General features: G+C 40.4%; 1 protein-coding gene across 4 annotated transcripts in view; it reads left to right on the forward strand.

Moving 5' to 3' along the window:
• FMNL2 (formin like 2) overlaps positions 1 to 18,865 on the forward strand; it is a 316,097-nt gene that overhangs the window by 159,657 nt on the left and 137,575 nt on the right. The gene's annotated exons all lie outside the window — the stretch shown is intronic.

Below are 18,865 nucleotides of genomic sequence, written 5' to 3' on the forward strand. Positions count from 1 at the left end.
AGCATCCCCTGGTGAATCCCTTTAACCATCCACCCCAGGAACGTGTGCAGTGCCGGTTATGGCAGAGTGGGGCAGTTCCTCTGGAAGACGGTATGATAAATGAGGGTCACCCAAGTGTGAGGCCAGAGGAAGGGAAACTATCTTCAGGAAGCTGTGAGCTTTTCCTTTTGTATGGGGGGGGTTTTGTTGGACTAAAGTTGTAGAAGGCATTTGACCTCTGCTATTGTACTTCATGTTTCAACCTCAGCTTCTGACCCAAAATAACACATATCTTTTCAGTAACTTGGGACAGAGCTGACAAAAGGCAGTCAAATTCAGAAGGTGACTCATTATAAAACAAGGATTATAAACTACACAAAGAGCAAAATTAGTAGGGAAACTACCACCACAATAATAATGCTGCAGTGTTTTCAGAGCTGATATGTGATTGTGTTTTTCCTGTCTTGATTGTTTTTAAGTTTGGTCTGAAAAATATGGGTATCAACTTAAAATTTCTTAAACTGCTACTGGTTTATCTCCTTCCAGAGAGAAAGGATATTCATTTGATTTGAGAATTGTCATTTTGGTTTAATTAACAATTGTTTGAAGGATGTTAAAAATCATCGTGGTGACTTGGTTTTTATCCTAACAAACAATTGCATGATAATTTTAGATTACTCTTGAAATATGCCTCAAAATAAAAAGTTAGACATAGTGGTCCTTTCTTATGTGCCTTGACTATTGTCAGAGAAAGCCCTGGGTTATCAGCCTGTTTAGAAGAAGTGACCTGGTATTCTTTTTGACTCTTGGCTCTGAAATCACATCATCAGGAGGACCATGTGGATTTTATTCATTTGACAGATACTTATTGTGCACCTGTTATGTGCCAGGTCCTGTTGTGCAGAGGACAAGTAGAGTAGAAAATGGAACTACTAACACTTGCAACACACACAATCAACTCTTTTGTTATAGCTCAGTTTAATTAACAGAAGGAAAAAAACTTGCTTTCGGGAATACACGTAACACCTGGGAACACAGCTTTGGAACACCCGATTTGTCTAAGATGCCTGCTTACTACTCCTATTATTCTATACATTACAAAGCCTGAATATGTAAATGGGAGTTCAACGGTCTTTTAGGAAAAAAATTTACTGAAAATATACTAAGAGGAGTAACACTAAGGAATTCAGGAGCTACAAGAATTCTTGGAGTACTGTTATTTCAGGTACTTTCTTTGAAGTATTAAGTACACATTATCAGTAAGTTTTGTTGTGTTCCTATTCTATGTAGATCATGTTATCAGATAGAGAGAATGTAAAGATAGATTAAGATGTTCATGCCGGGCCTAGCGTGGTGACTCATGCCTGTAATCCCAGCATTTTGGGAGGCCGAGGTGGGTGGATCACTTGAGGTCAGGAGTTCAAGACCAGCCTGGCCAAGATGGTGAAACCCCATCTCTACTAAAAATACAAAAATTAGCCGGGTGTGGTGGTGGGTGCTTATAATCCCAGCTACTTGGGAGGCTGTGACAGATAATTGCTTGAACCTGTGAGGTGGAGGTTGCAGTGAGCCGAGATTTCCCCACTGCACTGCACTCCAGCCTGGGCGACAGAGCAAGACTCCATCTCAAAAACAAAACAAAACAAAACAAAAAAAACTGCCTTTAGCCAGGCGCTGTGGCTCACGCCTGTAATCCCAGCACTTTGGGAAGCCGAGGCAGGTGGATCACGAGGTCAGGAGATCGGGACCATCCTGGCTAACATGGTGAAACCCCGTCTCTACTAAAAATACAAAAAATTAGCCAGGCGTGGTGGCGGGCGCCTGTAGTCCCAGCTACTCGGGAGGCTGAGGCAGTAGAATGGCATGAACCCGGAAGGCAGAGCTTGCAGTGAGCCCAGATGGTGCCACTACACTCCAGCCTGGGCGAAAGAGCGAGACTCCATCCCCCCCAAAAAATAAAAATACAAAAATTAGCTGGGCATGGTGGCACATTACTGTAATCGCAGCTACTCAGGAGGCTGAGGCATGAAAATCCGTTGAACCTGGGAGGCAGAGGTTGCAGTGAGCGAAGATCGTGCCATTGCACACCAGCCTGGGTGACAGAGCGAGACTCCGTCTCTCTCTCACACACACACACACACACACACACACACACACACACACACACACGTGCGCGCGCGCGATTTTTTTCATGCCCAAAAAGCTTTTACACGTCCTAGTTGAGAGGACAGGATACACATACACACACACTTCCCTACCTGCTTGCCTGCCTCCAGGAAGCATATACGAAATGCCAGTCAACTAGGATGCCTTGTTTAGTGTTAAGAACTAGAGAATGACATGGATAGCTGTTCTGATTCTATGTTAGTATTTCTTAGCTTCTTTCCTACCCTAGCCATTTCACTATTAAGTTGATAGTAATTCCCCATGTTTACTCCAGCATTAAGCTTGTGTATCCTCTATCAGCCCATACCTTATAGGTGGCAAGATTAATTTTAAAAGAATTTCAGACTTGAAAAAAGTTGCAAACTAGTACAAGGAATTGCTGTGTAACTTTCTTACTTTCCCCAAATAATGTCTTATATAATCATAGTGTGCTTATCAAAAGTAGGAAATTAACAGGGACACAATACTATTAATCATTGTCCTGCTGATGCCCTTTTCTGGGTCCAGGATCTAGGTCTGGTTCCTACATTGCATTTAGTTGTTATGTCTCCCCAGTTTCTTCTAATTTGGAACTGTTTGTCTTTGTTTTTCATGATTTTGATAATTTTGGGGATTACTGACCAGTTATTTCATAGAATATTCCTCAATTTGGGTATGTGGATCAGGCTGGGCATTTTTGGCAAGAATATCGTGGAAGTTATCTCGTGTATGTATTAGTGCGTTATCACCACATGCACGTGGTATCTGCACGTGTCATTACTTTGCTAACTTGATCACGTGGTTAAGGTGGGGCCTGCCAGAAGTCTCCACGGTAAAGCTATGATTTTTCTCTTTGTAATTAGCGTCTTGTGGGGAGATACTTTGCAACTCTGCAAATATCTTGTTTCACATCCTACATTTGCTCATTAATTTTAGCATTTGTTGACTTCCTGGCTGCATCAATTATCACTGTGGTGTTTGCCAAATAGTGATTTTTAAATTTCTGTCATCCCTTCATATGAGTTAGAATTCTGTGAGGATGAGCTGTTCCTTCTCCCCTTATTATTTATTCAGTTACTTATATCTGTATGGATTCATGGATATTTATTCTATGGGTTACAATCTCTTCCTATGATTATTTATTGTGATGCTTAAATTGTTCCAGATTTGGCTATTGGGAGGTCCTTAAATTTGGCTTGTAATATTCTTTTGACATGTTCCAATTTTTGGACCAGTTTCTTACTTTCTGGTACCATAAGATGTTCCAAGCTTATCTTGGATTTTTTTTTTTCTTTTCCTGCTCCAGCCCTAGAATCAGTCATTTTTCTAAGAAGCTCTAGTTCCCCTTATTGGACAAAGGTATATAGAAACCAAAATTTGGTGCTAGATGTGCTTATTGTTCCTCATTCTTTCTGACCCATTCCCATCCTCTTTCTGTAGATAAGTAACCTCATTACTTATTACTTCTTGGTTTATCCTTCCTGTATAAATTTTTTTACACAAATCGGCAGATGCATACTGTATTTTCTTATTTCCTTTTTTTTTTTTTTTTTTTTTTTATGAAAGGTGGCATTTTTTTGTTGTTGCACAAAAATTGCCACAAACTTAGTGGCTTACAACACCACAAATGTATTAGCTCATAGTTTCTGTGGGTCAGGAGTTTGGACACGGGTTAGTTGGGTTTTCTGCTTTTCTGCTCAGTCTCACCAGGCCGAAATTCAGGTGTTGACCAGGGTTTCGATATCATCTGAGGCTTGGGAGTCGTTTTCCAAACTAGTTGTTGGCAGAATTCCATTGCTTGCCGTGGTTGCACTGAAGCCCTTCTCTCCAAGAAGCTGCCCACGTGACCTCTCCGTGGTTTGTCTCTTAGTAGTGTCTCTGCTGCTTTGAATTTTTCTGACTAATATTTTCTCTAGCCCTAGACTATCTTTAAAGGGTGTACTTTTTGAGGTCAGACCCACCCAGGATAATCCCCTCTCACCTTTGCCATATAATGTAACCTAATCATGGGAGTGAAGTCATATCATATTCATAACCTGTCTACAGTTAGGAGATAATAGGACATGTGCCCCAGAAAGCAGGAATCTTGGAGGCTGTGTTAAAATTCTGCTTTTACCATGAAGCATACTATAGGTAGAATTCCAAGATAGCCTCTAAGTGCAAAAATTTTGCACTTTAAGCAAGTATTATGAAAAAGCATTGTTATATTGTCTATGCATTTTCTCCATGAGATAGAGTTTTGTTCAATTTATTAAAAATACTAATTTTGGCAGTTAAGGTTTGAATTTCTGTTCTAGTGTTATGTTTGTACTTTACCTTTTTTTGAAAAAAAAAAAAAAATGCCCACAGCCACTAGTTTCTTACTTAACTTTATATTATCTGGTTTGTCAGTTTTTAAGGATATTCTTGAATCCTTACCTGTTTCCTGTATGCCAATCCATGAACTTAGTCAAATTTCCAGTTTTTCTCTTCTTTCTTCCATTTTTTTAAGTTGTATTACTTCTGTGTTGTCACGACATATAATATTGTCACATTGTTCTTTCAACTCTGCATTATATTCTTCTGGCAGATTTTACTGACGATAATGTTTTTGTGTAACATATATTGTTGCTGTCTTATATCAGGAATAGCTCTACCACCACCCTTTTTCTTTAAAACCTTGAGAATACTGAGATTTGGGAGATCATCAAAGAAAATGAAGACAAACAAATGTACTTACCTGAATGTTCAGAGACCTTACCATTCATGTGCATTATTGAAAACACGGCAAATGTTCCCAACTTCAGAAAGAGGCAGAATTAGTCCTACTTCAACTTAATTAGTGAAGGAATTTGGCATCTTTGTAAACATAAAGGGCCTATGTGGTTCATATATCTTTCTGTAAGGCAATAACCATGAAGGGCAAAGGGGCCCTTAGTTAATTGTAACTTGAGTAGGATGGGAGGGGTCAATGGCATTTTAACATAGAAGAACCAAGTGTTAATAAAGAGCTTTTCTTTCTTCTCCAGAAGCTTGGTCAGCTATGTTTTCTGTTAAGTCTGATTGAGGAGTCAAAGTCCCAGTGGAAAGGTGTTGATGCGAAGGCAGGTTCTAGGGGATCAATATTTCGAACCTCCTTTTAAGCTCATCTGACTTCACAGCTAAAAAGCTGTTGAGGCTTCAGAAAAAGGCAAGGCACAAAAGAATGAATGAATCAGAATTTGCCTGGACGCGACGTTCCTGATGATGGTCAAAAGTCCTGAGAGTTCCAGCCTTGAGGCCTGGCTCCTCTCTCTCTGCAGGCCTCTGGCTGATTGCTTTTGGAGGAAGCTGAGTGTTTGGGTTGTTGTGATTCCTGATGTTGGGGATTTCATATAACACAGCTCTGGAAGGTCTTGTACTCATGACTATTAGTTATTCGAGGCCACCTAAAATCTAAATCAAAGAAATGACTAGAATGGAGAGAAGTGAAAAAGGTCCTGATTTGTGAAACAATTTCTCGACTTTGTTGTAGGTCACTCAAGGCTTAGTGTAGGCTTTTTTCAAGGTATGTGTCTTTTAGGACTGAATCGGTTCCAAGCTGTATGTGAAAGCTTGTGTGTAAATAGGTTTCTGCTGGCAGATGGTTGGCAGGCTCAACCATCAGCCTTCCAGACTTGGGATTCTAACAAAATTCTATTCTGTGGCACAAGCCTAGAATAAGTATGATCCATATAAATACATTCATTTATGCACATATTAGCAGAACACTGAGTTCTTGTTTTTTGTGATTTTGATGATCTGGTGCTTTTGGTTTTCCTAATACTGGTTCATGGAGAAATAAGTTGTACTGTGTTGGCTAAAACCCGACTCTGGATGTACTAAAGAATTCTTCTGAGTTTCTTTCTCATGTTCCTCTATCCTGGAGGAAGTCTGTCTGCTTTCTCTTTTGCAGTCGGGAGATAGAGCATTGACCCCTGAAGCAATGTTGTGTTTACTTTATGAGAGCTCACCCTTGGATGTTAATGAAAGCAGAAGAGTGAATTAGTGCTGACTTCAGAGCAGGACAACTTGGGTAGGGGAATCTCTGAAGAGAACATGTTGTAATAGGCAACACCCAGGGGAAAACTGACAAATCACGATAAGAATCATTGGATAATTCTGCCCCACCCAAGAGAGCAGGAGGGTGAGAACTAAATCATCCTCTGAAATACACTTAGATGAAGAAATCAGTCTGATGTTCATTTCCTAACATTCATCAGAAAGAAAAACAGGACTGATCCCAGGCAAAATTTATTGGTGGGGAAAATGTCGTGTTCTATCTCCTCCTTCTCTCTGCTTAGCTCCCCAGCACCTGGTTAATTAATACTCTGCCATCTACCCCCTCAGAACCTTTTTCTTAGAACCACCTGAGATTCGTTCATCTACAGAATCAACAGCTGTCAACCACGGCAAATAGATCCCCTACCCTCTACCATACCCCAGTATCCTAACAATACCTTAAAATGAGCATCAAGCGGGGCGCGGTGGCTCACGCCTGTAATCCTAGCACTTTGGGAGGTCGAGGCCGGTGGATCACCTGAGGTCAGGAGTTCTAGACCAGCCTGGCCAACATGGCGAAACCCCGTCTCTACTAAAAATACAAAAATTAGCCGGATGTGGTGACAGGTGCCTGTAATCCCAGCTACTCGGGATGCTGAGGCAGGGGAATCACTTGAACCCCAGTGGGGCAGAGGTTGCAGTGAACGGAGATCGCGCCACTTCACTCTAGCCTGGGTGAAACTCCATCTCAAAACAACCAACCAACCAAAAAAAAAAAAAAAAAAAAACGGGCATCAAAAGTCAGATGTCTACAGTAGTCAGTTAGGTCTCTTAAATTTGTAAAATCTGCCTAGGTTTGAGACAAAAGGGAGTGGTGGAACCTTGGCAAGCCTGAGAATAAAGTCTCTGACCGAGGCAGGCGCCACTCGGCTTTAGCCCATGCTGGCAAGGCAGGCCGGTGCTGTGAGGCCTTCCACATTTTCATGAGAAGATGAAAATTTTGATTCTTCTATGAAATCTTTCAAATTTTTCATGACGGTTTTAAATGTTTTACAGGCAGTAAAAACAACTCTTTGTGCCCTTAGGCCCTGAAATCAAACCATGTGGGCCAGTAATTCCCAGATAGAGTCCTTGACCTAATATGCTTTTCTTAAAGTTAAATGTATTTAAGGATTATCTTTCTATTTTGATATTTCCGTCCTTGCTGTATTGTTAACGTAAGAATGTAATTGCTTTTCTAAAGTGACTCGGGGATAGGGTGAGCTTTTACTTGCATCCAGTGAAACTTGAAGGACGACCTTCCCAAAAGGGAACTCAGAAAATGTATCTGACTCTTCTAAAAGACATGTAACTTAAAAGCATAATTCTTTATGAGCTGATACTGAGAGCTCCCGATGGATGGGTTGATGGAAATGCTAATGAAGGCTCTATTCAATTTTTAAATTTATCTTCAACGAGCAGCCGGTTCAGAGGCTCCAAACCCAACTGGCCAGCTTGCCCTGATGCTGAAAAGCAAAATCCCCAGGCTGTCCAGGGTTTTGAGTGAGAGGGTCTCAGGAATATTTACACAGAAGGGAGCAAAGAGCCTGACTGTGTTCCCGGCTTTAACAAGTAAAGATATTCTGTTTCCCTCTGTGTCAATTTGCCCGACTTTTTAATTTTTTTAAATTTTGAGAAATCAATTGCCAAGACTCCATTTAGAAGGAAGACGATGAGAATGAATCTTGTGAATGTCCAGACTGTACTGTTTCTCTAATGGGGTCCTGTGTACCCCCTGTGATTTAGATATTGGCAGAAGGTCCAGTGTACACTCTGAATGTGATCCAAACGTTCTAGTTCTTTCAAATTTCATAAGTTATAGTTTCCTGAAAGAGAAACTGTAACTGCATAGTAGCAAGTATGGAAAGGAACCTAGTTTTCACTGTTGTGCCCCGTCATTTAACAGTCACTTTGAGTAGTTTTGAAATCAAAAGCAAGAAAATGTTGATGCCTTAACTTTTTAACCCCTTGTTCTTCATACTAGTCTATAGGATAAGTTCTTCTTGTGGAGTAAACACTTGGGTTATTTCGAGTGAGGCGACAACAGTGAGAATTTTGTTTGAGGAGATGCTTATCTGATTCTCTCTCCCTATTCAAATATAGGATTGATTGTTTTCATCCTTGGAGCACCCACTAGGTACAACTCTGTTGGAAACCTTAATGGTGAAAGCAGCGTCTATTCATTGAATTCCTTTTAATGTGTCAGAAACTGTGCTTTGTGAAACACAGGTTATAACATTTATTTTTCACAATGATCTATGAGAGAAGAATACAAGAGGGATGGTCTCCAAGATAGGAAAAAATACTGCCTTTGGGCCGGGTGTGGTGGCTCATGCCTTTAATTCCAGCACTTTGAGAGGCCAAGGCGGGTGGATCACCTGAGGTCAGGAATCCGAGACCAGCCTGGCCAAAATGGTGAAACCCCATCTCTACTAAAAATACAAAAATTAGCCGGGTGTGATGGTGGGCATCTGTAGTGTCAGCTACTCAGGAGGCCGAGGCACGAGAATCGCTTAAACCTGGGAGGCAGAGGTTGCAGTGAGCCAGGGTGGCGCCACTGCACTCCAGCCTGGGCAACAGAGGAAGACTCTGACTCAAAAAAACCCAAAAAACCCAAAAGCAACAAAAGAAATGCCACCTTTATTTCGTTGTGAGGAGAGTGGGAGAGGAAGGTAGAGAAGTGTGGTGGGTTTGTGAGTTTAGTAGCAGGAAAGGGAGAGAGTTCTGGTATAAGGGGGTTTATTTTCTCCATGAGATATGAGGGGTGAGGCTATATGGAGAGAAGGGGGTGAGGAGAGGGTATGGAGGTTGGAGGTTGGAGGTTGGAGGAGATTGTAAATCGACCAGAAGAAGGTAGATGTTCCCTGGGCAGTGTTGAGGGTAGATATTTTCTGGACAAGTGATAGTTGTTGCTCTGTGGTTGACTCATCTGCCTGTTGCATGGCACTCTCTGCAGTCTCAGGTGCTTCTGTAGCAGGAGGGACAAGATGGTATTAAAGAGGAATTACTCATGACCCTTGTTCAATATGGCGAGGCAGACTTTATTTAGGACCATCTTGATAGGTGTAGGGACCACTGCAATGGGATTTTTGCAGTGAGGGAGAGAGATTGAGCTCAATTCTGAACAGAGCATGGACAAATAGGAATTTATAGCCAAGGAGTTGCGTGGAGGTCAGTGGATGGAAAACTACTAGGAGGAAACATCAGGACTGTGGGAGTGAAGTAGGGGAAGAAAGGGAGAGAATTCTGGCTAAAGTGATCCTGACCTATTACAGGATTCTTGCTGAAGGCAGGCCAGGGTGATCAGATACCATCTGGGGAATGGGAGCGGATGAGGAACCCAATTAGCTAGTAGGGGTGATTAGACATAGAAGGTGGGGAATTCTGGCTAAACTGACTTAGCAGAGTTCTTGCCAAAACCAGATTTTGTAAGGAAGTGTATACATGGATGTAGGAGAATGTACAGGAGCCTAAAGTTTGGTCAAGGAAAAAAATCTTTATCACTGGTAAGTGAGTTTGTCTAGGTTTGGGGGTGTGTTGGGGGCTGTGCTGAAAAGACAGCTAGAGGAGCAAGAAACACTGGTGCAAGATCAAGAACATTATTTACCTGGGCCATGGATTCTAAGCTGGGTAAGGAGGAAACTGCAGAAAAGAGTGAGCTGATGGGAGTTCTTTACTAAGAGTCAGACAAATTTGGGGAAGGTATTGCAGTGGGAAAAAAATTGTTAGGACAAGAGCCAGGATGTTCTCTCGCAACTGCATTTCCACCCTTGCTTCGGATGGGGGAACTGTTTACACATTCCACAGTGGAGAACAATCAAGCCAGGCATGGTAGCACACGCTTGTAATCTCTGCACTTTGGGAGGCCGAGGTGGGGGGGGGTCACTTGAGGTCAGGAGTTTGAGACCAGCCTGGTCAACGTTACGAATTCCATTCTCTACTAAAAATATAAAAATTAACCGGTGTGGTGGCACGCGCCTATAGTCACAGCTACTCAGGAGGCTGAGGCATGAGAATTGCTTGAACATGGGAGGCGGAGGTTGCAGTGAGCCAAGATCGTGCCACTGCACTCCAGCCTGGGCAACAGAGCGAGACTCCATCTCAACAATAACAAAAGAACAATCAGTATGTCCTTTGCTAAGATGCCTCCTACCCACATGCAGGGAGGCTTTTTTTTTTTTTCTTTGAGATGGAGTCTTGCTCTGTCACCCAGGCGGATCTCAGCTCACTGCAACCTCTGCCTCCCGGGTTCAAGAGATTCTCCTGTCTCAGCCTCCTGAGTAGCTGGGATTATAGGCATGCACCACCATGCCCGGCTAATTTTTTTATTTTTCGTAGAGACAGGGTTTCACCACGTTGGTCAGGCTAGTCTCGAATTCCTGACCTTGTGATCCGCCTGCTTCGGCCTCCCAAAGTGCTGGGATTACAGACATGAGCCACCGCACTCAGCCATAGGGAGGCTTCTTAAAAACCTGTCTAGTATCTCTCCGTAGCTGTATCTCATTGTGTGTGTGTGTTTTAATACATTCATGCTCAAAATTTGGAGAAATGAGTAAATGGGTTGTTTACTGAATGTAAGCCGCTATCTCTCAGGCGCTGAGGCACTTGTTTATCAGCAGACCTAAGAAATTATGTACATACGGATCTCTTCTCAAGGCTTGTAAGAGATGTAGGTTCCTGGGCTCAGATCTCAGAATTCCTGAATCATTACTGCCAGGCGGGGGCTTAGGAATGTGCATGTCTGTGTATTAATACTCTGAAGACATGCAGAGTTCTAGAAGGTGAATGCTATCATTCACTTTCATCTTAGGCCTTAAATGTAGAAAATACTGACGTGTAAGGAAAAAGCAAAGGTGAAACCGGCAAGTTAATTTTGTCTTGAAATGCCATCACATTTAAAGCACAGTTCTTCAGAAATCAAGTTAGAGGGGTATTGCATAGTATTTCCCTCTATTTATCTAAAGTTATTTGTAGTATTTCTGTCCTGTATATGTTATGAAAAGTCACACACGAGTATACTCATTCTTTGAGAGTCTACATTTACTAAGTCAGAAGATCTTTTTTTTTTTTTTTTTTTTTTTTAAATCGTGAAGCATGAGAGATTTTGTGAGAAAGAAAATCTTTGCACCTTCCATTTTTAGAGAGAGGAACAGTAGAGAGTCAAGTGTGAAAACTAGCCAGCCACTGGGTTTCTTGGGAAGAAAAAATATAGGGTTAATGAGTAAGAAGCGTTGTTTTGTATGAAGAAAGATTAAAATTTATCTAAGGACAGTTTGGGATTTGCAGGGAAAAAATGGATAGAATTAGAAAACATTCCAACTGTGACTATTTTAAAATGAAATATTACATTTGTTACAATTGAACAAAGGAGAATTTAGAGTTAATGAATTGCTTTGCTTGTAGTATTTTCTTTACTCATTTCTTCTTATTTCTTTAAATAAGGAAAGCCAAGTCATTACTTGGCTTACTATTACAAGTTATCAACAACTTAGTAAAATGTGCATGAAATCTGTAAGGTACAGAGCCTAATTCATCAGTAGCTTTGGCAGCCAGACATGCTGATTCACTGTCTGCCCACTGTGACTTCAGAGTCACAGGACTGTGGGTTAGAAGAAGGATACTAAGGGTCATCTGGTTCCAGCCGTGCCTTCGAGTGTCTGATAATGAGTTATTTAAAAAACTGAAACCCAGAATCAGCTTCTCATTCTTGCTTAGCTAGTAAGTAATACAAACAGACATTCATACCTTGATTTCTTCAACATGTAATTGGCTTGTAAATCAGGGCGGCCATATAATTAATCATCCAGATTGGAGTACTGTTAGAGTGAAAGGGGGCATTGTTAATAATTATGCCAGGACAACAGGCATTTTAGAGTTATACTGTATCACAAAGCTAAATTCTAGCAAATGGTTTTGAAACTGTGTTTAGTCTGAAAGATTTCTTCAGAAGTTACATGTAAAAAAACTTACCTAGATTGAAGTTTATTTACCAAGGTAACTAGGGTACTGCGTACTATGTGATACCCTGTTTACATGGAACCCCTGGGGAAATATCTCGTTTTTCTGATAAACATTTCTTTAGTTGAAAAATTGGTACATTTATTTCTCAAATCAATGTTGGCCAACTGTTTTAATAATTTCTCATATGCAACTTAAGATTAAAATTCTTTATAGAGGGCCTTTTATTTTAGAATATGGTCTTTCCCTGGTATCTATGGAGGATTGATTCTGGGACCCTCCTCCCCCATGAATACCAAAATCAATGAATGCTCAAGTCCCTGATAGAATGTATTTGCCTAAAACCTATGCACATCCTCCCGTCTAGATGACCTATAATACCTAATATAGTATAAATGTTGTGTAAATGGTTGTTAACTATATTGTTTAGGGAATAGTGGCCAGAAAGTCTGTACGTGTTCAGTACAGATGCTTTTTTTCTTTCTTTCAAATATTTTTGATCCATGGTTGGTTGAATCCACGGATGTGGAACCCATGGACACGGAAAATGTACTGTGCTGCCAGAAAGTAGTTATATCAGGTGTAATGGGAGTGGAGGTAGATAGTATCTAGACTAGAAGTTTCCAAACCTTTTCAGTCATAGCATCTTTAGTATCTCAATAATTTTCATGGTGCCTCCTAGACCAAAAGAAAAACCTAACCATTCCATTTATTAAGTACTTATGTCTAAACAACTATTTATGTCCTACTAATTTAGTGGCTGTTTGAGAAAATATTACATATAAACTGTGAGGAAAAAACTTTCATTTTATTCTTTTAAAAGCATAATTACTTACAAATATGCGTGCAGCTGTAGGGCACTGCACAGCTTTCACATGTTGAATTCAGATTGTACACACATTTCATTTCCTGTTCAGTTTTCATTTTCTTCTATTACTTTCTTTTATCACAGCAACTGCTAAAAAAACAGTTTTGCAAAGGTAAGATGTTATGGAAAGGAAATGTTGCATGACTCAGGGTAGAAACTGTGACCTACCTCAGGCTAGTGGCTTGTGCAGTATCTGATTTTGAGTCTTGTTGCTTCCTTTGGAAATAATCCCATAGCTTCCTTCCAGTTCACTGTAGTGCTTGGGGGTGCCTTGGCACTCAATTTGAGAACCACAGGTCTAGACATTTCTGTTTAGTTCATTATTTGGCTGTTAGCTAAACATCCATTGTATTTATGGCTCCAGAAATTTTTATGTATGTGTGTGAGAAGCTCTCAAATCCATTATGTTAAAGAAACTAAGATGCTCCAACACTTTACTCCTCCCTTTTTTTGAATTAGGTTGTATCATATTCTGGTACTGAATAGCTAAAGTTTATTGAACACTTATGTCAGGCACTGAGCTTGAGGAAACACTTTGCATGTGTTCTCTCATTTTCTTTTTGATTTTCATAACAATCCTACTTCTTCTATCAGGCTCTATCAGTATTTCTGGAGTAGATACTGTCCTTATTTTACAGATGAGGAAACTAAAGTTCAAGTAAATTAAGTGACTTGCCTATGAACATCGAGCAAGTAGTTTCAGTTCTGTGATATAAACTTAATTTTTAAAATTTTACTTGAAGACTAGAATCTTTGTCTACAGCCACAGCCTTTTCTGTAGATACTGTGCTACCATCCATGTGTCTGCTACTGTTCTGAGAGGTACTTTTTGTGTTTCATGGTGGTCTTAAGAGATCTTTTTGTTCTCATTTTCAAATAGAAACACCGAGACTCAGAGAAATTTAGTTACTTGCTGGAATGAACAGCTAGTAATTGGAATTTGAACCCAGGTCTGAGTAACTCCAAAGGTTGTAATTGTAATTTATCCTAATGACCAGAAGACATTTTCTAAAATTCTGGAGTTATTTCAGAGTCATTAAAGAAAGATTAAGTTGCGATAATGTGGCTTTTGTGTTAATATATTTGATAAATCATATTCATTTAGAAATCATGCATGGTATGTGTGGCACCTCTCTATTAAACAGCATGCCTGTTGCCCAGCCATGTGCAATAACAGAGAATATATTGTGCTTATCATTTATAAATATATGTATAGAAGAGAGAGAGAATGAATGGACCTGTTTGTCAGTGGGCAGCTGACTGGGATGGAACACTACAGCAATGCTGAAACGACAGACCCCTGAGATAGGACGGTGTGTGGAGGATCAGGTTTTAAAGGCTTGTTTAGGAAGGTGAGTAAGTGCTAAGTAGTTTCTCAAGTTGAAAATTAGGAATCTCTTGATCCTGTCGCTTCTCTTTAAAACCTAATAATCAAACAGGGATTTGCCTGCACTTGGAGTTGCATTTCCCTCTGGAAGAAGACAGATCTAAATCAGAGGTAGGCTTCAAGTTGGCAAACACTTTGGGTGGGAAGCAACATAAGGTACTGGATGAAGTGTGTTGCATTAGCCCTGGGCACGTTATGACTTCAGGTGTAATTTGCAGAAGGATAGATTTGTTCATGTGAGTTAGCTATGGTTGATCTCTTGAATGAGGGGGGTGGAGTTGTTATAGAATGTAAGAATGCAAAGATTGAATGGTCAATGTGGTATTTTGGCATTCTTCCAAATCCTTGTAGCTCTCTTGGAGAAGCATAACACTGCTTTGTAGGAAAGAGAAAAGTGTTTACATCCAGAATATATTGAGTGGGTGTACTGAGTTCAGCAGCCAGGGTCGTGTCCCCCAGGCCTACTGTTGTGGTTTACCCAGCTGAGATGCACAGAGGGTCAATACAGTCAGATTTCTATGCCCTGCCACCCCTTTTTCTTGCCCACAACCAAGTCCAGCACTTAAAATGGAATAGTGCACACCTAGGGCCTGCTTCCCAGAAATTCTTTGTAAATGTAGGTATGCGCCCACCCTGGAAAATGCTTTCTTCTTATTGCCTTGCTTGGTACATGCAGTGCAAATGTCACCATGTGTCCTTGTTTTAGGCTGAAACCAGACCATACACTTGGGTAGCACTTTACACCTGGAATGTACCACTGTGGTGTGAGAATATAAAACCAGTCATAACTCAAATTACATGGATTTTATTTCACCTGAATCTTTTTATCTCCAAATAGACAAACATTGAAAACCTTATCCCCCAACAAGAAAGAGATACTTGTTACTGAGGTATCTAAGGGTACCTGTTTATAATATGATTTAGCTCAGCCATATTTAATAAATAATCTATTAATGTCATAGTTGTTGTGCATTCCCTATATAAATTCTAAATTTCCATGTACCACACATCAGAATTAATTTTATTATGGGATTTTGTTGTTGTTGTTGTTCAACTCATAGCTGTTAGTGTATTGTGTATCTGTGTATGTTCTGAGTATTATAGAAGGCATCAAAATATGCCAGAGAACTTGCCTTCTCATTGGATAAAAAGTGTACACATGTGAAATGGCAACCAATAGGGTTACATTTGGTCCCTTGAACAAATGCTTTTAGAGATAATACAAAGAAAAAGTGACCCTAAACATGGTATATAGAAGACTCAGGTCTTGGGTTGAGATGTAGGTTTGGTGGAGAGAAGATGGGTGGGGATGGTAGGAGAGACAGGTCGGGTCTAAGCCTGGAGTACAAGAGAAGGCATATCTGGACTCTGGACCTCTTTTCTTTTCTCTTTTTTCTTTTCTCTCTCCTCTCCTCTTCTCCCCTCCTCTCCCCTCCTCTCCCCTCCCCTCTCCTCCCCTCTCCTCCCCTCCCCTCTCCTCCCCTCTCCTTCTTTTTTTGACAGGGTCTGTCTTATTGCCCAGACTGGAGTGCAGTGGTACAATCATGAGTCAGTACAGCCTCGAGCCCCTAGCTCAAGTGATCCTCCTGCCCCAGCCTCCTGAGTAGCTGGGACTATAAGCACATGCAGCCACACCTGGCTAATTTAAAAAGTTTCTTTTTGTAGAGACAGGATCTCAGTATGTTGCCCAGGCTGGTCTCCAACTCCTGGGCTCAAATGATCCTCCCACGTTAGCCTCCCAAAGTACTGGGATTACAGGCATAAGCCATGAGGCTCGGCCTTTCTGGAGCTTTTAAATATATATTTTTAACTTTACAGAGTTGAAGTAAACTCTGTTAGTATTTGTATAATATTTAACAACCATGTACAAATAGCTAATGACTAAATTTGACACTTGCTTTTCTGGTCCTAATTACTTATTTGTTTAAAAGGAGATTAAAGATCTTGGAGGGGAATGCCTTTTGTTCATTGAAATGCAGCTTGTGTGGCTGAGCAGAATTCTGTTAGACAATAATTATGCACCATCTGAATGCAAGATACTTTATTGGGGTACTGTGGCTGTAAAGAGGACTAACAAATTCTTTTCCCTTCCAGGGACTGGAGTTTTGTAAGGATAGAAAGAGAAATCAGTAAAATAGAATGTGATTGGTGGTCCCCTCAGAAAGATCTTGATGTTGTTGAGTTGCTCTTAATGTCAGTTGTTTTGGGAATTCTTCTATTTTTATGACATCTTAAGGAGTTTAACAGTTTAAAAAATTAAATATGGAAGTGTTCCCTTAGACATTATACTTGTTGGTTGTTGGTATTGACCATAAAAATACCTGCAACATTAAAGTGTTACTTTAATACCAGGATATTGTACACACAGATGCAAACATTTACTTCATGGTCTTTTCCACTACCATGAGGGGTAAGAGCCAGAAGCTAAGTAGCAGGCTAAAGGAGTGCAAAAGAGGAGAAAACTAAGAGCAGAAAATTTAATCCACTTGTCATACACCAGAAGGGCTGCCACGCAAGACTTTCCAGCTTTCCTGCCTGTCTTGACGGGGCTTGTCTGGAGAGAGACTGTGGGTTTCTGGAAATGAGACCATCAAGACTGATAAACACGTGTTGTAGTGAAACCTTAAGTTGTCTCAGTGTTACTGTGTGTTTGGATAGTACAGAGCTTTGCTTCAGAACATGGCTCCTTCATGAGCTGGTAACTTTATTTTTAAAATTTTTTGGTAATTTAATCTTAGGACATCATAACTTCAGGTATCTGAGTCTCTGTTTTTAATTCCTTTATGTATATATCTCGTTGCAGAAATGTGGGGTCCTCTGTTTAAGTGTATGATCAACATTTTGAGGAACCACCACACTGATTTCCATAGTAGGTGTACCATTTTATATTCCCAATAACAATAAACAAGGGTACCAGTTTTTCCAAATCCCTGCCAACACTTATTCCGCCCCACCTTTTACAATTATTCTTTCACTTTTAAGGACCCTGTGATTATACTGGTTCCCACCAAGGTAATCAAGGATAATCTTCCCATTGCAAGGTTCTTAATCATTTCTGCAAATCACATTTTTAATATATAAGGTATATTCACAGGTTCCTGGGATAGAGATGAGGAAATCTTTGGGGGCCATTATTCTGCGTATGACAGCAAGTCTACCTTTGAAGTTGCAGCTGTTTGCAAATGAGGAGCCATGAATTTGAGGCTATAACTTTTGATCATGGTTATGGCAAAAATACTCATTTTTAAGACAAAAGCATAATCTTTCTTTTGTTATTTCAGAAGATGTGACCTTAGTTGAACATAAACTAAAATTCTTTTCCTCCTTTGGTGATCCTCATCATAAGATTGAATAGTATGAGGCTGTAACCTGGGTCAAGCTTGAGTATGGAATCCAGGTTCAGTAGTCATTTCCAGAGTGACTGCTGTGAAAGAGGAGAGGGAGACTAGTGATCATCTTAATGTCCTGAGAAGGGAATTACAGATATGGAAAAGGGCTGGGGGAGAGTGAAGCCAGGATTTCAGGGCAATGGGACAGGTGAAATGATATACTGCTTCAGATCAGCAGGTGATACAGATTGCAGTCTCACGGCTTTCTTGTGGTGGAATCTTGATATCTAATATGTTACAATTTGAGTTTAACATCTTCAGTTATCAAAATGATTTTACTCTTCAGATCTTATCACATAGAAAGTTGACATTAAACAGTAGAATAAGAACACTTCCTCTGGATTTCGACGCATTTTGGTCTGTGCCAGCAATCCTAGTACCTTAATATATTTGGCCTGATGTTGTCTAATGATTGCCCACGAAGGAGTTTTCTAGCATCTCAAGTGTGGCCTCTTGTGTAATTCCCTCATTCAGCATACAAATGTGTGACTGCAGACACAACGCCTGGCATAGCAGTTAGCAGACAGTAGACGAAGAGTTGTTTGAACTCCAGAACATGTCAGGGAATCAGACAGCAGACCTCTAATGAAAATCAGATATGAAGTCTGAAAAAAATTGCATGAGTGATTCTTTCCAGTATTCTGTTTGTGTTTAAATGCAATAAGAACCTGTATTTCAGGGGCTGGCACTTTGGCCAGAGGAGGGATGTGTGGTTTTGGCATCTATTAGATGTTGAATCACTCAGCCAATGATACAGGGAGTAGTAGGAGGATGGGAGGAAGGAGAGCTTGTCCTTGACTGCTATAGCTGCACCCTTTTGTTCTGTGGACAAGATTGGCTCTCCCACCTAGCTTGGTCTCTACTGATAATAATCTGGCCTTGCAATTGAATAAATACTATAAACATAAATATGCACATAATGAACTTCCTTTTTAATGAACTCCTGTTTATTTCCATTTAAAAAGGATGGCAACAGTGTGACAACTTTAAAACAGTAGATAATTCACATGAGATTTGGGGAATTCATTTTTGTCTGTTAGGTTGTGTTTACTGGTTTAAAAAATGGATAATTTTCTAGAGGTTCATAAATTAACAAAATGG

The sequence above is a fragment of the Macaca mulatta genome, chromosome 12 (genome assembly GCF_049350105.2).
Source record: "Macaca mulatta isolate MMU2019108-1 chromosome 12, T2T-MMU8v2.0, whole genome shotgun sequence".
NCBI classification, from domain to species: Eukaryota; Metazoa; Chordata; class Mammalia; order Primates; family Cercopithecidae; genus Macaca; species Macaca mulatta.